Source organism: Oncorhynchus gorbuscha, unplaced genomic scaffold (assembly GCF_021184085.1).
Source record: "Oncorhynchus gorbuscha isolate QuinsamMale2020 ecotype Even-year unplaced genomic scaffold, OgorEven_v1.0 Un_scaffold_8104, whole genome shotgun sequence".
In the NCBI taxonomy this organism is placed as follows: Eukaryota; Metazoa; Chordata; class Actinopteri; order Salmoniformes; family Salmonidae; genus Oncorhynchus; species Oncorhynchus gorbuscha.
In genome coordinates, this window is record NW_025751353.1 from 3,342 (window position 1) to 15,594 (window position 12,253).

At 48.2% G+C, this 12,253-nt stretch overlaps 1 long non-coding RNA gene across 1 annotated transcript; it reads right to left on the bottom strand.

The window, feature by feature from the left end:
* Positions 1-553: 553 nt before the first annotated feature.
* On the bottom strand, positions 554-9,491 carry LOC124029902. Its single transcript, XR_006837859.1, has 3 exons — positions 9,404-9,491; positions 4,301-4,540; positions 554-659 (listed from the first exon to the last, which is right to left on the bottom strand). It is a non-coding gene; the product is annotated as an uncharacterized LOC124029902 (long non-coding RNA).
* Between the last annotated feature and the right edge of the window lie 2,762 nt (positions 9,492-12,253).

Sequence of the window (12,253 nt, forward strand, 5' to 3'; positions counted from 1 at the left end):
TATTGATTGATTCCAGTTTCTATTGATTGATATAACGTCTATTGATTGATAAATAACAGGCATCTATTGATTGATAAATAACAGGCATCTATTGATTGATAAATAACAGGCATCTATAAAGTACTTCATCTATTGATTGATAAATAACAGGCATCTATAAAGTACTTCATCTCAGTCAAAAATAAATAACTTGTTCCAGTCAGTGAACAGTCCAGAGGAACTCTCTCCATCACGCCTTCTACAACCACAAACTCTAGGATGGCTCCCATCGCTCCGCCCAGGCCCGGCTCCTGAGGACGTCAAAAACAATACTTCTGTCATTCAACTAACTTTATGTTGTTCACTCTGTATTTCAACTGAAATGTTATATATCTATTTATCCGTGTACATCAGTATCTACAGTATGACTGCCATGTTGGTAGCATGGAGGGGGAGCATAGAAATATCTCACATAGAATGGATCTACTGCTTATCAGATGTGGCTTTCAATGAGAATGACAGATCTATAAAAAGTGAACTTTCCTCCTCCATCAACAGGAACAGCATGTGTTCTACGCAGTTCTGTACCGCGCTGGCCTCGTCACCGGGGACAGGACCGAGACGAAGGTAGACACCGGACGGCTATGGACAGGATCATGTTTCTCCAAGATCTTCACCACCTGGAGGGGGGAGAGAGGGGGGAGGAGAGAGGGGGAGGGGGTGGGGAGGGAGGGAGAGGGGAGGGAGGAGAGAGGGGGAGAGAGAGAGAGAGGAGAGGGGGTGGGGAGGGAGGAGAGAGGAAAGGGAGGAGAGAGAAAGGGAGGAGAGAGGGGGAGAGAGGAGAGAGGGGAGGGGGAGAGAGGGGAGGGAGGAGAGAGGGGGAGAGAGATAGAGGTAGGGAGGGAATGGAGATAGAGAGAGAGGTAGGGGAGGGGAAGAGAGAGAGGGGGTAGGGGGGAAATATATATATATATATATATATATATAGAGATATATATATAGAGAGAGAGTAGGGAGGGAGAAGGAGAGAGGGCAGGGGAAGGGAAGGAGAGAGAGAGAGATGTGGAGAGGAGAGAGAGAGAAGGGGAGGGGAAGGAGAGAGAGAGAGAGGGGTAGGAGGAAGGGAGGAGAGAGAGGGGTAGGGGAGGGAAGGGAGAGAGCGAGAGAGAGAGTAGGAGGGGAAGGGAGAGAGAGCGAGAGAGAGGTAGGGGAGGGGAAGGAGAGAGCGAGAGAGGTAGGGGAGGGAAGGGAGAGAGCGAGAGAGGTAGGGGAGGGGAAGGAGAGAGCGAGAGAGGCAGGGAGGGAAGGAGGAGAGAGGGTAGGGGAAGGAGAGAGAGAGAGAGGGGTAGGGAAGAGAGGGAGAGAGGGGGTAGGGGGAAGGGAAGGGGAGAGAGAGGGGGGGTAGGGGAAGGGAGGTGGGAGAGAGAGGGGTGGGGAAGGGAGAGAGAGAGGGGGTAGGGGGAAGGGAGAGGAGAGGGGTAGGGGAAGGGAAGGGAGAGAGAGAGAGGGGTAGGGAAGGGAAGGGGGAGAGAGAAGGGTAGGGAAAGGAAGGGAGAGAGAGAGAGGGGAGGGAAGGAAGGAGAGAGAGAGAGAGGGGTACTGAACAGGTTGTTCTGGATTTAGTCTTACGGTGTTTATTAGGTTGAATACACATAACTGGTGATTTCCCCCACAATTCAATTCAAATGTGTTTTCTAAACATACATATAGATTTCTGCTGCTGGCCAGTTTCTGAGACACATGGACAGACAGGCTGCCTCTGCCTGGGGAGGGAAACAGGCAGGCTGCCTCTGACTTGGGGAGGAAACAGACATGCTGCCTCTGACTGGGGAGGGAAACAGACATGCTGTCTCTGACTGGGGAGGGAAACAGACATGCTGTCTCTGACTGGGGAGGGAAACAGACATGCTGTCTCTGACTGGGGAGGGAAACAGACATGCTGCCTCTGACTGGGGAGGGAAACAGACATGCTGTCTCTGACTGGGGAGGGAAACAGACATGCTGCCTCTGACTGGGGAGGGAAACAGGCAGGCTGCCTCTGACTGGGGAGGGAAACAGACATGCTGTCTCTGACTGGGGAGGGAACAGACATGTTGCCTCTGACTGGGGAGGGAAACAGACATGCTGCCTCTGACTGGGGAGGGAAACAGACATGCTTCCTCTGACTGGGGAGGGAAACAGACATGCTGCCTCTGACTGGGGAGGGAAACAGACATGCTGCCTCTGCTGGGAAACAGATGCTCTCTCCTGGGGAGGGAAACAGACATGCTGCCTCTCCTGATACCACATCCTCTGGTATCAGGGCCAAACCACATCCTCTGAGGACCGGGGCCAAACCACATCCTCTGAGGACCGGTGCCAAACCACATCCTCTGAGGACTGGGGCCAAACCACGTCCTCTGGTATCAGGGCCAAACCACATCCTCTGGTATCAGGGCCAAACCACGTCCTCTGGTATCAGGGCCAAACCACATCCTCTGAGGACTGGTATCAGGGCCAAACCACATCCTCTGAGGACCAGGGCCAAACCACATCCTCTGGGACCCGGGGCCAAACCACATCCTCTGGTATCAGGGCCAAACCACATCCTCTGAGGACCAGGGCCAAACCACATCCTCTGAGGACCGGGGCCAAACCACATCCTCTGGTATCAGGGCCAAACCACATCCTCTGGTATCAGGGCCAAACCACATCCTCTGGTATCAGGGCCAAACCACATCCTCTGGTATCAGGGCCAAACCACATCCCCTGGTCCCAAACCACATCCTCTGAGGACACATCCTCTGGTATCAGGGCCAAAACCACGTCCTGAGGACTCATCCTCTGAGGACCGGGGCCAAACCACATCCTCTGGTATCAGGCCAAAAACCACGTCCTTCTGGTATCAGGGCCAAACCACATCCTCTGTATCAGGGCCAAACCACGTCCTCTGGTATCAGGGCCAAACCACATCCTCTGAGGACCGGGGCCAAACCACATCCTCTGGTATCAGGGCCAAACCACATCCTCTGGTATCAGGGCCAAACCATCAGGGCCAAACCACGTCCTCTGGTATCAGGGCCAAACCACATCCTCTGGTATCAGGGCCAAACCACATCCTCTGGTATCAGGTTAAACCACACCCCTTCTGAGGACCTGGGCCAAACCACATCCTCTGGTATCAGGGCCAAACCACATCCTCTGAGGACCGGGGCCAAACCACGTCCTCTGAGGACCGGCCAAACCACGTCCTCTGAGGACTGGGGTTAAAACCACGTCCTCTGGAGGATGGGCCAAACCACATCTGGTATCAGGGCCAAACCACGTCCTTCTGGTATCAGGGCCAAACATCCTCTGGTATCTGAGGAGGGCCAAACCACACTTGGTCAGGGCCAAACCACATCTCTGGTATCAGGCCAAACCACATCCTCTACTTCAGGCCAAACCACATCCTCTGGTATCAGGCCAAACCACGTCCTCTGGAGGACCAGGGCCAAACCACACATCCTCTGGTATCAGGGCCAAAACCATCCTCTGGTACCAGGGCCAAACCACGTCCTCTGTATCAGGGCCAAACCACATCCTCTGGTATCAGGGCTAAACCACGCTCCTGAGGACCGGGCCAAACCACGTCCTCTGGTATCAGGGCCAAACCCGTCCTCTGGTATCAGCTAAACCACATCCTCTGGTATCAGGGGCCAAACCACGTCCTCGAGGACCGGGGCCAAACCACGTCCCTGAGGACCGGGCCAACCACATCCTCTGAGGACCGGGCCAAACCACGTCCTCTGGTATCAGGTTAAAACCACGTCCTCTGAGGACCGGGGCCAAACCACGTCCCTCTGGTATCAGGGCCAAACCACGTCCTCTGAGGACCGGGGCCAAACCACGTCCTCTGGTATCAGGGCCAAACCACGTCCTCTGAGGACCGGGGCCAAACCACGTCCTCTGAGGACCGGGGCCAAACCACGTCCTCTGGTATCAGGGCCAAACCACGTCCTCTGGTATCAGGGCCAAACCACGTCCTCTGAGGACCGGGGCCAAACAACGTCCTCTGGTATCAGGGCCAAACCACATCCTCTGAGGACCAGGAAGTAAAAGTAAAGTAAAAGTAAAAGCAGGAAGTGCACCCTTACCAGGAAGTAAAAGACAGGCAGGTAGACAGACAGACAGGCAGACAGACAGACATACAGGCGGGTACACAGTACAGACAGACAGACAGACAGACATACAGGCAAGCAGGCAGACAGGCAGACAGACAGACAGACAAGTGTGTACAAGCAGGTTGACAGGTAGACAGGCAGGTCGACAGACTGGTATAGACAGGCAGGTGTGTATCTACCTGTGCCCAGTGGTTTCTGAAGACGATCATGCATGTTTCTGGGTCCACCCCTTTCAGGGACAGTGACTTCTTCCTGTTTCCGTTGGCAACCACAGAGGCCATCATCTTGACTGCTGGACAGGTTGGGCTAAACCATGTCTCAGTGTGGAGTAGGGTGGAAGTGGAGAGTGCAGGGGAGGTACTCCTCACTCTCCCCCCAGAATCAGCAACATCTCTGGTGCAGGTTGGCACATGGGGGGCCTGAGCAGAGGAGAGAGAATCAGCTGAAAAAAACACAAACATTTATAACGTTGATATTGGGATAAATAAGTAAGAACATTTCTGATTGGCTGCTGAGAGAGATGCCCAAACATAAACGTTTGGTTTGCTGAAAAGCTTTTTTGAAATCTGACACGCCAGGTGGATTAACAACAAGCTAAGCTGTGTTTTGCTCTTTGCACTTGTGATTTCATGAAAATGAAATATTTTCAGTAATTTAATTTGAATTAATTAGCGGATGTTGACGAAAATGATCCCACTAAAGGGATCGGTACACCAAGAGGTTTAAGACATGAAGGTCAGTCAATACGGAAAATTTCAAGAACGCGAAAACCAATGCTATGATGAAACTGGCTCTCATGAGGACCGCCACAGGAAAGGAAGACCCAGAGTTACCTCTGCTGCAGGGGATCAGTTCATTAGAGTTACCAGCCTCAGATTGGACAGGAAGACCCAGAGTTACCTCTGCTGCAGGGGAGAAGTTAATTAGAGTTACCAGCCTCAGATTGGACAGGAAGACCCAGTTACCTCTGCTGCAGAGGAGAAGTTAATTAAAGTTACCAGCCTCAGATTGGACAGGAAGACCCAGAGTTACCTCTGCTGCAGAGGATAAGTTCATTAGAGTTACCAGCCTCAGAAATTGCAGCCCAAATAAATGCTTCACAGAGTTCAAGTAACAGACACATCTCAACATCAACTGTTCAGAGGAGACTGTGTGAATCAGGCCTTCATGGTTGAATTTCTGCAGAGAAACCACTACTAAAGGACACCAATAATAAGAAGAGACTTGCTTGGGCCAAGAAACACGAGCAATGGACATTAGACCGGTGGAAATCTGAACTTTGGTCTGATGAGTCCATATTAGTTCCAACCACCGTGTCTTTGTGAGATGCAGAATAGGTGAATGCATGATCTCTGCTTGAGTCATTCCCATTGTGAAGCATGGAAGAGGAGGTGTGATGTATTTGTGAGATACAGAGTAGGTGAATGCATGATCTCTGCTTGTGTGGTTCTCATCGTGAAGCACGGAGGAGGAGGTGTGATGTATTTGTGAGATACAGAGTAGGTGAATGCATGATCTCTGCTTGTGTGGTTCTCATCGTGAAGCACGGAGGAGGAGGTGTGATGTATTTGTGAGATACAGAGTAGGTGAATGCATGATCTCTGCTTGTGTGGTTCTCATCGTGAAGCACGGAGGAGGAGGTGTGATGGTGCGGGGGTGCTTTGCTGGTGACACTGTCTGTGTTTTATTTAGAATTCAAGGCACACTTAACCTCTTAGCCAGCATGGCTACTACACCATTCTGCAGCGATACGCCATCCCATCTGGTTTGCGCTTAGTGGGATTATAATTTGTTTTTCAACAGGACAATGACCCAACACACCTCCAGGCTGTGTAAGGGCTATTTGACCAAGAAGGAGAGTGATGGAGTGCTGTATCAGATCACCTGGGCTCCACAATCACCCAACCGCAGAGTGAAGGAAAAGCAGCCAACAAGTGCTCAGCATATGTGGGAACTCCTCCTCCTTCAAGACCGTTCAATTCCAGGTGAAGCTGGTTGAGAAAATGCTAAGAGTTTGCAAAGCTGTAATCAAGGCAAAGGGTGGCTACTTTGAAAAATCTAAAATATATTTTGATTTGTTCAACACTTTTTAGGTTACTACATGATTCCATATGTGTTACTTAATAGTTTTGATGTCTTCGCTAATATCCTACAATGTAGAAAATAGTAAAAATAAAGAAAAACCCTTGAATGAGTAGATGTGTCAACTTTTGACTGATACTGTATATTGTCTGAGCTTGTAGACTTTAAATCCTATAAATTGTCTGAGCTTGGAGCTGTACAAAAGAATAAACATTTGAAGAAAGATGTAGTCAACCACCGTAGGCCTGATATAACGAACAGATAAAGATGTAGTCACCCACCGTAGGCCTGATATAACGAACAGATAAAGATGTAGTCACCCACCGTAGGCCTGATATAACGAACAGATAAAGATGTAGTCACCCACCGTAGGCCTGATATAACGAACAGATAAAGATGTAGTCACCCACCGTAGGCCTGATATAACGAACAGATAAAGATGTAGTCACCCACCGTAGGCCTGATATAACGAACAGATAAAGATGTAGTCACCCACCGTAGGCCTGATATAACGAACAGATAAAGATGTAGTCACCCACCGAGGCCTGATATAACGAACAGATAAAGATGTAGTCACCCACCGTAGGCCTGATATAACGAACAGATAAAGATGTAGTCACCCACCGTAGGCCTGATATAACGAACAGATAAAGATGTAGTCACCCACCGTAGGCCTGATATAACGAACAGATAAAGATGTAGTCACCCACCGTAGGCCTGATATAACGAACAGATAAAGATGTAGTCACCCACCGTAGGCCTGATATAACGAACAGATAAAGATGTAGTCACCCACCGTAGGCCTGATATAACGAACAGATAAAGATGTAGTCACCCACCGTAGGCCTGATATAACGAACAGATAAAGATGTAGTCACCCACCGTAGGCCTGATATAACGAACAGATAAAGATGTAGTCACCCACCGTAGGCCTGATATAACGAACAGATAAAGATGTAGTCACCCACCGTAGGCCTGATATAACGAACAGATAAAGATGTAGTCACCCACCGTAGGCCTGATATAACGAACAGATAAAGATGTAGTCACCCACCGTAGGCCTGATATAACGAACAGATAAAGATGTAGTCACCCACCGTAGGCCTGATATAACGAACAGATAAAGATGTAGTCACCCACCGTAGGCCTGATATAACGAACAGATAAAGATGTAGTCACCCACCGTAGGCCTGATATAACGAACAGATAAAGATGTAGTCACCCACCGTAGGCCTGATATAACGAACAGATAAAGATGTAGTCACCACCGAGGCCTGATATAACGAACAGATAAAGATGTAGTCACCCACCGTAGGCCTGATATAACGAACAGATAAAGATGTAGTCACCCACCGTAGGCCTGATATAACGAACAGATAAAGATGTAGTCACCCACCGTAGGCCTGATATAACGAACAGATAAAGATGTAGTCACCCACCGTAGGCCTGATATAACGAACAGATAAAGATGTAGTCACCCACCGTAGGCCTGATATAACGAACAGATAAAGATGTAGTCACCCACCGTAGGCCTGATATAACGAACAGATAAAGATGTAGTCACCCACCGTAGGCCTGATATAACGAACAGATAAAGATGTAGTCACCCACAGTAGGCCTGATATAACGAACAGATAAAGATGTAGTCACCCACCGTAGGCCTGATATAACGAACAGATAAAGATGTAGTCACCCACCGTAGGCCTGATATAACGAACAGATAAAGATGTAGTCACCCACCGTAGGCCTGATATAACGAACAGATAAAGATGTAGTCACCCACCGTAGGCCTGATATAACGAACAGATAAAGATGTAGTCACCCACCGTAGGCCTGATATAACGAACAGATAAAGATGTAGTCACCCACCGTAGGCCTGATATAACGAACAGATAAAGATGTAGTCACCCACCGTAGGCCTGATATAACGAACAGATAAAGATGTAGTCACCCACCGTAGGCCTGATATAACGAACAGATAAAGATGTAGTCACCCACCGTAGGCCTGATATAACGAACAGATAAAGATGTAGTCACCCACCGTAGGCCTGATATAACGAACAGATAAAGATGTAGTCACCACCGTAGGCCTGATATAACGAACAGATAAAGATGTAGTCACCCACCGTAGGCCTGATATAACGAACAGATAAAGATGTAGTCACCCACCGTAGGCCTGATATAACGAACAGATAAAGAGTGAAAGCGTTGGACAGAGACAGTGTGTTGGTGTAGAGAGAGCATTGTTTACAGGCCAACACATGCTCTGAAATAAGGTGAACAGTATCATAACATTACTAGTATCTTACCATTATCATTATCGTAACATTATCATAACATTACTAGTATCTTACCATTATCATTATCGTAACATTATCGTAACATTACTAGTATCTTACCATTATCATTGTCGTAACATTACTAGTATCTTACCATTATCATTATCGTAACATTATCATAACATTACTAGTATCTTACCATTATCATTATCGTAACATTATCATAACATTACTAGTATCTTACCATTATCTTTATCGTAACATTATCATAACATTACTAGTATCTTACCATTATTGTTATTGTGACATTAGCATTATTATACCATTATCATAACATTACAATAACAGTACCATAACATTATCATTGTCGTACATTATCATACATGATCATACTTATATCATTATCATAACATTATCAGTTCAGAACCTCAGGCAAGCTACCAAGAACCCTCTCTTCTCTTGACAGAGCAGTTTTAACTTTTTGACTTTCTGTCTACTCAGCACAAAAACTAAATGTGACTTTCTGTCTACTCAGCACAAAAACTAAATGTGACTTTCTGTCTACTCAGCACAAAAACGAAATGTGACTTTCTGTCTACTCAGCACAAAAACTAAATGTGACTTTCTGTCTACTCAGCACAAAAACTAAATGTGACTTTCTGTCTACTCAGCACAAAAACGAAATGTGACTTTCTGTCTACTCAGCACAAAAACTAAATGTGACTTTCTGTCTACTCAGCACAAAAACTAAATGTGACTTTCTGTCTACTCAGCACAAAAACTAAATGTGACTTTCTGTCTACTCAGCACAAAAACGAAATGTGACTTTCTGTCTACTCAGCACAAAAACGAAATGTGACTTTCTGTCTACTCGTTCCGGGTGATCCAACATTATGGGAATTCCTTAAAGTTCCCTCTTACCTCTGCTGCAGCATGGCAGAACAACGCTCCGGTTCAGGTCAGGCAGTCCCTCACGGAATCACATCGAAACACAGAATGTTGTTCTGTAGGGAGAGGGAGAGAGAGGGAGAGAGAGGAGAGAGAGGGAGAGAGAGGGAGAGAGAGGGGAGAGAGAGGGAGAGAGAGGGAGAGAGAGGAGAGAGAGAGGGAGAGGAGGAGAGAGTGACAGGGGAGAGAGAAGAGGGGGAGAGGGAGAGGGAGGGAGAGGGAGAGTGACAGGGAGAGAGAGGGAGGGGAGAGGGAGGAGAGAGAGGGAGAGGGAGGGAGAGGGGGAGAGGACAGGGAGAGAGGAGGGAGAGGGGGGAGGGAGAGGGGGGAGAGAGAGGGAGGGAGAGGAGAGAGAGGGAGAGAGAGGGGGAGAGAGAGGGAGAGGGAGGGAGAGAGGAGGGACAGGGGAGAGAGAGGAGAGAGGGGGAGAGGGGAGAGAGGGAGAGGGAGAGGGGGAGAGAGGGAGGGAGAGAGAGAGGGAGAGAGAGGGAGGGAGAGAGAGGGAGGAGAAGAGGAGAGAGAGAGAGAGGGAGAGAGAGAGGAGAGAGAGGAGAGGGAGGGGAGAGAGAGGGAGAGAGGGAGGGAGAGGGAGGGAGAGAGAGCGAGTGAGAGAGAGCGAGGAGAGAGAGGGAGGGAGAGAGGGAGGAGAGAGGGAGGGAGAGGGGAGAGAGGAGGGAGAGGGAGGGAGGAGAGAGAGTGAGAGAGAGAGAGTGAGAGAGAGAGTGAGAAAGGGAGTGAGAGCGAGAGGGAGAGAGTGAGAGTGAGAGAGAGAGAGAGAGAGAGGGAGAGGAGAGAGGGAGAGAGAGAGAGAGGGAGAGAGAGGGAGGGAGGGAGGGAGGGAGAGAGGGAGGGAGGGAGGAGGGAGGGAGAGAGAGGGAGGGAGGGAGGAAGAGGAGGGAGAGGGAGGAGGAGGGAGGGCATCAACCATTTGGTAACACTGGACTGATGATTATTTTCTCCATATCAGTCTGTCCGATCCGTCTCGGATCGGATGCCCTGGGTTGCCAAGCGATGTATTCCTACATGGTGTTGGGATCGGATACCCTGGTTGCCAGGCGATGTATTCCTACATGGCGTTGGGATGGATGCCCTGGTTGCCAGAGCGTGTATTCCTACATGGCGTTGGGATCGGATGCCCTGGTTGCCAGGCGATGTATTCCACATGGTGCTGGGATCGGATGCCCTGGTTTGCCAGGCGATGTATTTCTACATGGCGTTGGGATCGGCTGCCCCTGGTTGCCAGGCGTGTATTCCTACATGGCGTTGGGATCGGATGCCCTGGTTGCCAGGCGATGTATTCCTACATGGCGTTGGGATCGGATGCCCTGGTTGCCGAGGCGATGTATTCCTACATGGTGTTGGGATCGGATGCCCTGGTTGCCAGGCGTGTATTCCCACATGGTGTTGGGATCGGATGCCCTGGCTGCCAGCGTATGTATTCCCATGGTGTTGGGATCGGATGCCCTGGTTGCCAGGCGATGTATTCCTACATGGCGTTGGGATCCCGGATGCCCTGGTTGCCAGGCGATGTATTTCTACATGGCGTTGCCAGGTTGGCCAGAGTACATGACGGTAACAACCGTTGTCATGTTGTGTGACATCAATGTGCAGTCCTGTGTCACAGACAGACTGTGCAGATGTACTACACACACACACACACACACACACACACACACACACACACACACACACACACACACACACACACACACACACACACACACACACACACACACACACACACACACACACACACACACACACACACACACACACACACACGGGAGAATCACTTCACAATCCTCTCTCACCATCTGTGATGATAATCTGGCTGTGTGTACAGGGCAGACAGGCCAGGGGGCTGATGAGGCCGTCTGAGGGATTTACTACTCATTTCCTATGCCTCTGATAATCTGGCTGTGTGTGTAGTCATTTCCTGTGCGTCTTTGTGTCTGTCGGTCTGTGTGTGCGCGTGATATATACCATAGTAGGATATAGTCCCATAGTAGGATATAGTACCATAGTAGGATATAGTACCATAGTAGGATATAGTCCCATAGTAGGATATAGTACCATAGTAGGATATAGTACCATAGTAGGATATAGTATCATAGCAGGATATAGTATCATAGTAGGATATAGTACCATAGTAGGATATAGTACCATAGTAGGATATAGTACCATAGTAGGATATAGTACCATAGTAGGATATAGTATCATAGCAGGATATAGTACCATAGCAGGATATAGTACCATAGTAGGATATAGTACCATAGTAGGATATAGTACCATAGTAGGATATAGTACCATAGTAGGATATAGTACCATAACAGGATATAGTACCATAACAGGATATAGTACCATAGTAGGATATAGTACCATAGTAGGATATAGTACATAACAGGATATAGCAGGATATAGTACCATAACAGGTATAGTACCATAGTAGGATATAGTACCATAGTAGGATATAGTACCATAACAGGATATAGTACCAAAGCAGGATATAGTACCATAACAGGATATAGTACCATAACAGGATATAGTACCATAGTAGGATATAGTACCATAGTAGGATATAGTACCATAACAGGATATAGTACCATAGTAGGATATAGTACCATAGTAGGATATAGTACCATAGTAGGATATAGTACCATAGTAGGATATAGTACCATAGTAGGATATAGTACAATAACAGGATATAGTACCATAGTAGGATATAGTACCATAGTAGGATATAGTACCATAGTAGGATATAGTACCATAGTAGGATATAGTACCATAGTAGGATATAGTACCATAACAGGATATAGTACCATA